The sequence below is a fragment of the Arachis stenosperma genome, chromosome 7 (assembly GCF_014773155.1).
Source record: "Arachis stenosperma cultivar V10309 chromosome 7, arast.V10309.gnm1.PFL2, whole genome shotgun sequence".
NCBI lineage: Eukaryota > Viridiplantae > Streptophyta > Magnoliopsida > Fabales > Fabaceae > Arachis > Arachis stenosperma.
The window spans coordinates 68,500,085-68,509,958 of record NC_080383.1 but is presented as its reverse complement, the minus strand read 5'-3'; the positions used below and the strand labels follow the sequence as shown (position 1 = coordinate 68,509,958).

Here is a 9,874-nt window from a genome sequence, read left to right as displayed (position 1 = left end):
GGTAGCCATTGACAACGGTGATCCACCAACATACAGCCTGCCATGGAAGGGACATGCATTTCTGGAAGAAGAAGATAGTAGGAAAGTAGAAATTCAGAAGAAGAGCAACTCTGAAATCTCAACCTGCTCTCTATTATTGAATAACAAGTACCATTCTTTTCATGCTCTTTTACTTTTTACAAATAAAATCATTTTTATTATTAATCTCCTGACTAAGAGTTACAAGATAACCATAGCTTGCTTCAAGTCGGCAATCTCCGTGGGATCGACCCTTACTCACGTAAGGTATTACATGGATGCCCCAATGTACTTGCTAGTTAGTTGTACGGAGTTGTGAAAAGTGTGATTTATAATTTCGTGCACCATGAGGCGAACGCGTGACCCGCGCATACGCATGACCGAGAAAATGCAATATGGTGCGTACGCATGATCCATGCATACGCGTGATACTTGGCACATGACCTCATTAAAGGAAACACACTGGGGGCGATTTTTGATCCATCCAAGCCCATGTCCAACTCATTTCTGATGCTATTGAACCGAAGGATAGAAGGAAAATGAACCAAGTAGTCATAGTTTAGATTTTTATCATGTTTCAGGTTAGAATTCTAGAGAGAGAACTTCTCTCTAGAATTTAGGGTAGTTTAAGTTGAATTTTCTTAGATGTAGATTTTAATTCTTGTTCTTGTTAATCCTCTTTATATTTTATTGTTCTATTGTCTTAATATTCTTAGTTTCTCTTGTTAGTTCCTTTATTTTGTTTATTTTAGTGTATGAACAATTATTGGATCTCAATTCCTTCTAATGCTTTTTTATGTTTTCATGTCTTTTGATGTTTTCTTTAGTTGCTATTATTGATTTCTTGCTTGGGTGTTTTTTATTAATTTTTTCATTGTATGATGTTTGCTTTTATTGCATTATAGATGTTTGATGAATTGTTTCCTTTAGTTATGGAGTAGATTTTTCAATTCTCCTTTATACCATTCGATGTCGTGATCCGTGTGTTAAGTGTTTTAGGCTTTACAGGACAGGAATGGCTTAGAGAATAGAGAGGAAGCTTGCAAAAAATGGAAGGAACACAAGAAACTAAGGACATGACCAGCGAGCATCAACGCGTGCGCGTGGCTTACGCGAGCACGTGGAATGGAGAAAATTGCAGCGACGCATGAGCGTGCCTGACGTGCACGCGTGGATTGGAGTCTGCACGAATAACGCGCACACGTGGACGACGCGCACGCGCGACAAGGAAAATCGCCGAATGGCGCGCACGCGTGACCGACGCGTACGCGTGACATGCGCAATCTGCAGAAATAACAGAAAATACTGGGGGCGATTTTGGGCCGAGTTTTGACCCGATTTTTGGCCCAGAAACACAGAATAAAACCAGGGAACATGCAGAGACTCAACACACATCAACACATTCTCATTAGAATAGTTTTAGAATTTTAGATTTGAATCTAGAGAGAAACTACTCTTCCTCTAGGTTCTCTTTACATTCATAGTTTATTGCTTTTTGCTTAGAATATTGAAGAGTCATCACCTCCGTTGAAGATACTATTCTAGTTTGTTTCCTTACTTGCTCTTTTATTTATTCCACATTCTTAATTCTTGTTTAAAGTGGTAATTGGATTATTTTCATGGATTGTTGATACAGAGGATTACTTTTATTTTTAACTAAATTTCAGTCTCTATTTTATTTAATTTATTATGTCTTCTTCTTATATTTTTCTTAGTATTATATTCATGTCAATGGAGTAGATTCCCTAATTGACATGGGGTTGATTTAAAGGATATACTTCAGTTGGAAGGCTTAAGTGAAGATTAAACTGGAAGTTGTTGGCTAGTTCTGTATTTACTAACGCTAGACCTTCCGAAGGGAGAGGACTAGGATTTGTGAATAAGAGTTAGCTCAATCACTTGACTTTTCTTTATTTAGTAAAGGTTGAAACAACAACCTTTTTAATACTACACCTAAGAGATCCCAACAAGAATAGAACTTGGTGCACGAAATTGCAATAACACTTTTGCAATCCCGCACAACTAACCAGCAAGTGCACTGGGTCGTCCAAGTAATACCTTGCGTGAGCAAGGGTCGATCCCACGGAGATTGTCGGCTTGAAGCAAGCTATGGTTATTTTGTAAATCTTAGTCAGGATATCAGAAATTATCAGGATTGATTGTAAAAAGCAAAAGAACATGTAATGGTTACTTGTACTGCAGTAATGGAGAATGGGTTGAGGTTTGGAGATGCTCCATCTTCCGAATCTCTGCTTTCCTACTGTCTTCTTCATCAAACACGCATGTCTCCTTCCATGGCAAGCTCGTGTAAGGTCTCACTGTTGTCAGCAGCTACCTCCCATCCGTGCAGTGAAAGCTAATGCAAAGCACTCTGTCACAGTGCCGCCAATCACTGGTTTGGTTCCCTCCCCTACCGGAATAGAATAACTCTTTTGCGTCTGTCACTAACGCCCAGTAGGTTACAGGTTTGAAGCACATCACAGTCATTCAATCATTGAATCCTACTCAGAATACCACAGACAAGGTTTAGACCTTCCGGATTCTCTTGAATGCCGCCATCAGGTCCTGCCTATACCACGAAGATTCCGATTAAAGAACCCAAGAGATAACTACTCAATCTAAGATAGAACAGAGGTGGTTGTCAGGCACATGTTCATGGTTGAGAATGATGATGATTGTCACGGATCATCACATTCATCCGGATTAAGAACAAGTGTTATCTTAGAACGGAAGCAAGCATGATTGAATAAGAAACAGTAGTAATTGCATTAATCCATCAAGACACAGCAGAGCTCCTCTCCCCCAACCATGGGGTTTAGAGGCTCATACTGTGGAAGAAACGTGTACAAAATGTTATGAGGTCATAAGGTCCTGATTACAATGTCAAAAGGTCCTATAAGTAGTAAACTAGTATCCTAAGGTTTACAGAAATGAGTAAATGACAGAAAAATCCACTTCCGGGCCCACTTGGTGTGTGCTTGGGCTGAGCATTGAAGCTTTTATGTGTAGAGACATTTTCTGGAGTTAAACGCCAGTTCTCATGCCAGTTTGGGCGTTTAACTCCAACTTTTAATCCAGTTCCGGCGTTTAACGCTGGAATTTCTGAGGCCGGATTGCTACGCGGGTTTGGGCCATCAAATCTTGGACAAAGTATGGACTATTATATATTGCTGGAAAGCCCAGGATGTCTACTTTCCAATGCCGTTGAGAGCGCGCCAATTGGGCTTCTGTAGCTCCAGAAAATCCACTTCGAGTGCAGGGAGGTCAGAATCCAACAGCATCTGCAGTCCTTTTCAGTCTCTGGATCAGATTTTTGCTCAGGACCCTCAATTTCAGTCAGAAAATACCTGAAATCACAGAAAAACACACAAACTCATAGTAAAGTCCAGAAAAGTGAATTTTAGTTAAAAACTAATAAAAATATACTAAAAACTAACTAAAAGATACTAAAAACATACTAAAAACAATGCCAAAAAGCATACAAATTATCCGCTCATCACAACACCAAACTTAAATTGTTGCTTGTCCCCAAGCAACTGAGAATCAAAATAGGATAAAAAGAAGAGAATATACTATAGACTTCAAAATATCAAAGAAACATAGCTCCAATTAGATGAGCGGAACTAGTTGCTTTTTGCCTCCGAACAGTTTTGGCATCTCACTCTATCCTTTGAAGTTCAGAATGATTGGCATCTATAAGAACTCAGAACTCAGATAGTGTTATTGATTCTCCTAGTTAAGTATATTGATTCTTGAACATAGCTAATGTATGAGTCTTGGCTGTGGCCCAAAGCACTCTGTCTTCCAGTATTACCACCGGATACATACATGCCACAGACACATAATTGGGTGAACCTTCTTAGATTGTGACTCAGCTTTGCTAAAGTCCCCAATTAGAGGTGTCCAGGGTTCTTAAGCACACTCTTGTTGCCTTGGATCACAACTTTATTTCCTTCTTTTTTTTTCTTTTCTTTTTCTTTTTTTTTTCTTCTTTCTCTTTTTTTTTCGAAATATATATTTTTTTTTTTCACTGCTTTTCTTGCTTCAAGAATCAATTTGATGATTTTTCAGATCCTCAATAACAGTTCTCTTTCTCCTCATTCTTTTAAGAGCCAACAATTTTAACATTCTTAAAACAACAAATTCAAAAGACATATGCACTGTTCAAGCATTCATTCAGAAAACAAAAAGTATTGCCACCACATCAAACTAATTCAACTAGTTTCAGAGATAAATTTCGGAATCCTGTACTTCTTGTTCTTTTGTGATTAAAGCATTTTTCTTTTAAGAGAGGTGATGGATTCATAGGACATTCATAGCTTTAAGGCATAAACTTTATTAATTTTATTAATTAAGAACAAGACTCAAATATAGATGTAAGATGAGACTAAAAATAAAGGAAAAAGGATAATAATAAAAACGAAAATTGAAAAAACAGAGGCTCCTAATGATAGAGGTTTTCACAGAGTTAGGACTCAACAACCTTGATTTTGAGAAGTGGATGCTCCCCCAGCTTGAGAGGAGAGCTTTTGGCGCTTCAGTTCCTTGATATCACGCCCCTGCTTCTCTTGTTCCTTCAGCAATTTGCAGATCATGCAGTTCTGATTCTGCTGTTCTTCCTTCAGTTGCTCCATAGTCTCTTGCAGCTTGTTGATGGATGCTTCTAGGCTGGCCCAGTAGCCAATTTCAGGGAATTCAGGGAGGAACTCACGCGTCCTCCTCTTGATAGAGTTGTCTTGCACTTGTCCTTCCATTGACTTCTTGGTGATTGGATGTTCAATGGGTATGAACTCATCTACTCCCATTTTTACCCCAGCCTCTTTGCAGAGCAAGGAGATTAAGCTTGGGTAGGCCAATTTGGCTTCAGTGGAATTCTTATTTGCAATTGTGTAGATCTCACAAGCAATCACATGATGCACCTCCACTGCTTTTCCAAGCATAATACAGTGAATCATCACTGCTCTCTTGATGGTGACCTCAGAACGGTTGCTAGTGGGCAATATGGAACGCCCAATAAAGTCTAGCCAACCTCTTGCAATTGGCTTGAGGTCTCCCCTCTTGAGTTGGTTTGGGACACCCTTAGAATTGGTTATCCACTTAGTTCCAGGGAGGCATATGTCCTCTAGAACTTGATCCAACCCCTTATCTACTCTCACCATCCTCCTATTGAAGGAATCAGGATCATCTTGTAGTTGAGGTAACTTGAAGATTTCTCTTATTTTGTCCAGATGGAAGTACATAACTTTCCCTCTGACCATGGTTCTGTGGGTAGGAAAAGCGGTTCCAGTCATTCTTTGCTTATCTGTGAGCCACAGATTTGAGTAGAATTCCTGAACCATGTTCCTTCCAACCTTTGTCTCAGGATTGGTCAGAACTTCCCAACCTCTGTTTCGAATTTGCTCTTGGATCTCCGGATATTCATCTTCTTTCAGATCAAATTTAACTTCCGGGATCACTGACCTCAGTCCCATTATTTTGTGATAATGGTCCTCATGTTCTTTGGTTAAGAACTTCTCTTCATTCCAAAGATTCTTTGGATTGGTCTCTTTCCTTCCTCTTGAGTTGGTTTGTTTTCCCTTGGGAGCCATGATATTGATGAATCTTGGCTTAATGATCACGGAAAAGCACACCAAACTTAGAGGTTTTGCTTGTCCTCAAGCAAAAAGAAAAGAAATAAGAGAAGAGAGAGAGAGAGAGGGAGAGAAAATTCGAATGGTGTGAGGAAGGAGGGGTGAGGAACGTTCATTTATAGAGTGGGGGGGAGGAGAATGGAGTGTTCTTGATGCTCCACCCTTAGTTGTCCCATGTTGGAACTTAATTCTCCTAGGGAGGTGTTTAGTTGCTCCCAATAGTTTTGTGGAGGAAAGTTCATCCCTTGAGGAATCTCAGGGATTTCTTGATGAGAGGGGTCTCTTGTGTATTCCATCCTTTTCTTGGTGATGGGCTTGTCCTCATCAATGGAGATGTCACCCTCTATGTCAACTCCAACTAAATAACAGAGATGACAAATGAGGTGAGGAAAGGCTAACCTTGCCACAGTGGAGGTCTTGTCTGCCACTTTATAGAGTTCTTGAGCTATAACCTCATGAACCTCTATTTCCTCTCCAATCATGATACTATGGATCATGATGGCCCGGTCTATGGTAACTTCGGACCGGTTGCTAGTGGGAATGATTGAGCGTTGTATGAACTCTAACCATCCTCTAGCCACGGGCTTGAGGTCATGCCTTCTCAATTGGACCGGCTTTCCTCTTGAATCTTGCTTCCATTGTGCGCCCTCTTCACATATGACTGTGAGGACTTGGTCCAACCTTTGATCAAAGTTGACCCTTCTAGTGAAAGGATGCTCATCTCCTTGCATCATAGGCAAGTTGAACGCCACCCTCACACTCTCCGGACTAAAATCCAAGTATTTCCCCCGAACCATAGTAAGATAATTCTTTGGATTCGGGTTCACACTTTGGTCATGGTTCTTTGTGATCCATGCATTGGCATAGAACTCTTGAACCATCAAGATTCCAACTTGTTGAATGGGGTTGGTGAGAACTTCCCAACCTCTTCTTTGGATCTCATGGCGGATCTCCGGATATTCACCCTTTTTGAGTAAAAAGGGGACTTCGGGGATCACCTTCTTCAAGGCCACAACTTCATAGAAGTGGTCTTGATGCACCTTTGAGAGGAATCTATCCATCTCCCATGACTCGGAGGTGGAAGCTTTTGCTTTCCCTTTTCTCTTTTTAGAGGTTTCTCCGGCCTTTGGTGCCATAATGGTTATGGAAAAACGAAAAAGCAACGCTTTTACCACACCAAACTTAAAATGTTTGCTCGTCCTCGAGCAAAAGAAGAAAGAAAGGAGTAGAAGAAGAAGAAATGGGGAAGAGGGGGAGGGTAGTTTTGTCGGCCAAAGGGGGAAGAAGTGGTCTTTAGGTTGTGTGAAAATGAAGGGTTGAAGAAGGGTATTTATAGGAGAGAGGGGGGTAAAGGTTCGGCCATTTGAGGGTGGGTTTGGGAGGGAAAGTGGTTTGAATTTGAAGGGTGAGGTTGGTGGGGTTTTATGAAGGATGGATGTGAGTGGTGAAGAGAAAGATGGGATTTGATAGGTGAGGGGTTTTTGGGGAAGAGGTGTTGAGGTGATTGGTGAATGGGGGAAGAAGAGAGAGAGTGATGGTAGGGTCCTGTGGTGTCCACAGATCCTGTAGTGTCAAGGAAAAGTCATCCTTGCACCAAATGGCATCAAAATCCACGTTTTGACCCATTTCTGGCGTTAAACGCCGGGCTGGTGCCCATTCCTGGCGTTTAACGCCAGGTTGTTGCCCTTTACTGGCGTTTAACGCCAGTCTGGTGCCCTTTTCTGGCGTTAAACGCCCAGAAAGGTGCCAGACTGGGCGTTAAACGCCCAACTGCTAGGCTGACTGGCGTTTGAACGCCAGCAGCATCTTCCTCCAGGGTGTGCTGTTTTTCTTCCTGTTTTTCATTTTGTTTTTGCTTTTTTCATTGTTTTTGTGACTTCTTATGATCATCAACCTACAAAAAAGATAAAATAACAAAAGAAAATAATTAATTATAAAACATTGGGTTGCCTCCCAACAAGCGCTTCTTTAGTGTCATTAGCTTGACAGAGGACTCCCATGGAGCCTCAGAAACACTCAGAACCTTGTTGAAACCTCCCAACACCAAACTTAGAGTTTGAATGTGGGGTTTCAACACCAAACTTAGATTTTGGTTGTGGCCTCCCAACACCAAACTTAGAGTTTGACTGTGGGGGCTCTACTTGGCTCTGTTTTGAGAGAAGCTCTTCATGCTTCTTCTCCATGATGATAGAGGGATATCCTTGGGCCTTAAACACCATGGATTCTTCATTCACTTGAATGATCAACTCTCCTCTATCAACATCAATCACAGCCTTTGCTGTGGCTAGGAAGGGTCTGCCAAGGATGATGGATTCATCCATGCACTTCCCAGTCTCTAGGACTATGAAGTCAGTAGGGATGTAATGGTTTTCAATCTTCACCAAAACAGTCTCTACAAGTCCATGAGCTTGTTTTCTTGAATTGTCTGCCATCTCTAATGAGATTCTTGCAGCTTGCACCTCTAAGATCCCTAATTTCTCCATTACAGAGAGGGGCATGAGGTTTACACTTGACCCTAAGTCACACAAGGCCTTCTTGAAGGTCATGGTGCCTATTGTACAAGGTATAGAAAACTTCCCAGGATCCTGCCTCTTTTGAGGCAGTTTCTGCCTAGACAGGTCATCCAGTTCTTTGGTGAGCAAGGGAGGTTCATTTTCCCAAGTCTCATTTCCAAATAACTTGTCATTTAGCTTCATGATTGCTCCAAGGTATTTAGCAACTTGCTCTTCAGTGACATACTCATCCTCTTCAGAGGAAGAATACTCATCAGAGCTCATGAAAGGCAGTAGCAAGTCCAAGGGAATCTCTATGGTCTCAGTCTGAGCCTCAGATTCCCAAGGTTCCTCATTGGGGAACTCATTAGAGGCCAGTGGACGTCCAGTGAGGCCTTCCTCAGTGGCGTTCACTGCCTCTTCTTCCTCCCAGAATTCGGCCATGTTTATGGCTTTGCACTCTCCTTTTGGATTTTCTTCAGTGTTACTTGGGAGAGTGCTTGGAGGAAGTTCAGTAATTTTCTTGCTCAGCTGACCCACTTGTCCTTCCAAATTCCTAATGGAAGATCTAGTTTCAGTCATGAAACTTTGAGTGGTTTTGATCAGATCAGAGACCATGGTTGCTAAGTCAGAATTATTCTGCTTAGAGCTCTCTGTCTGTTGCTGAGAAGATGATGGAAAAGGCTTGCCATTGTTAAACCTGTTTCTTCCACCATTGTTATTGAAACCTTGTTGAGGTCTCTCGTGATTCTTCCATGAAAGATTTGGGTGATTTCTCCATGAAGAATTATAGGTGTTACCATAGGGTTCTCCTAGGTAATTTACCTCTTCCATGGAAGGGTTCTCAGGATCATAAGCTTCTTCCTCAGATGAAGCTTCCTTAGTACTGTTTGGTGCATTTTGCATTCCAGACAGACTTTGAGAAATCAAATTGACTTGTTGAGTCAGTATTTTATTCTGGGCCAAAATGGCATTCAGAGTGTCAATCTCAAGAACTCCTTTCTTCTGACTAGTCCCATTGTTCACAGGATTTCTTTCAGAAGTGTACATGAATTGGTTATTTGCAACCATTTCAATCAATTCTTGAGCTTCTGCAGGCGTCTTCTTTAGATGAAGAGATCCTCCTGCAGAGCTATCCAAGGACATCTTAGATAGTTCAGAGAGACCATCATAGAAAATACCTATGATGCTCCATTCAGAAAGCATGTCAGATGGACATCTTCTGATTAATTGTTTGTATCTTTCCCAAGCTTCATAGAGGGATTCTCCATCCTTCTGTCTGAAGGTTTGGACTTCCACTCTAAGCTTACTCCATCTTTGTGGTGGAAAGAACTTTGCCAAGAAGGCATTGACTAGCTTTTCCCAAGAGTCCAGGCTTTCTTTAGGTTGAGAGTCCAACCATATTCTAGCTCTGTCTCTCACAGCAAAAGGGAATAGCATCAGTCTATAGACCTCAGGGTTAACCCCATTAGTCTTGACTGTGTCACAGATTTGCAAGAATTTAGCTAAAAACTGATGAGGATCTTCCATTGGAAGTCCATGGAACTTGCAATTCTGTTGCATTAGAGAAACTAATTGAGGCTTAAGCTCAAAGTTGTTTGCTCCAATGGCAGGGATAGAGATGCTTCTCCCATAAAAATCAGGAGTAGGTGCAGTAAAGTCACCCAGCACCTTCCTTGCATTGTTTGCATTGTTGTTGTTTTCTGCTGCCATGTTTTCTTCCTTGAAGAATTC

At 41.3% G+C, this 9,874-nt stretch overlaps 1 non-coding gene across 1 annotated transcript; it reads left to right on the top strand.

Annotated features, from left to right (window-relative positions):
- The first annotated feature begins 9,344 nt into the window (after positions 1–9,344).
- On the top strand, positions 9,345–9,448 carry LOC130942388 (small nucleolar RNA R71). The gene has a single exon (XR_009070959.1). It is a non-coding gene; the product is annotated as a small nucleolar RNA R71 (small nucleolar RNA).
- The last annotated feature ends 426 nt before the right edge of the window (positions 9,449–9,874 follow it).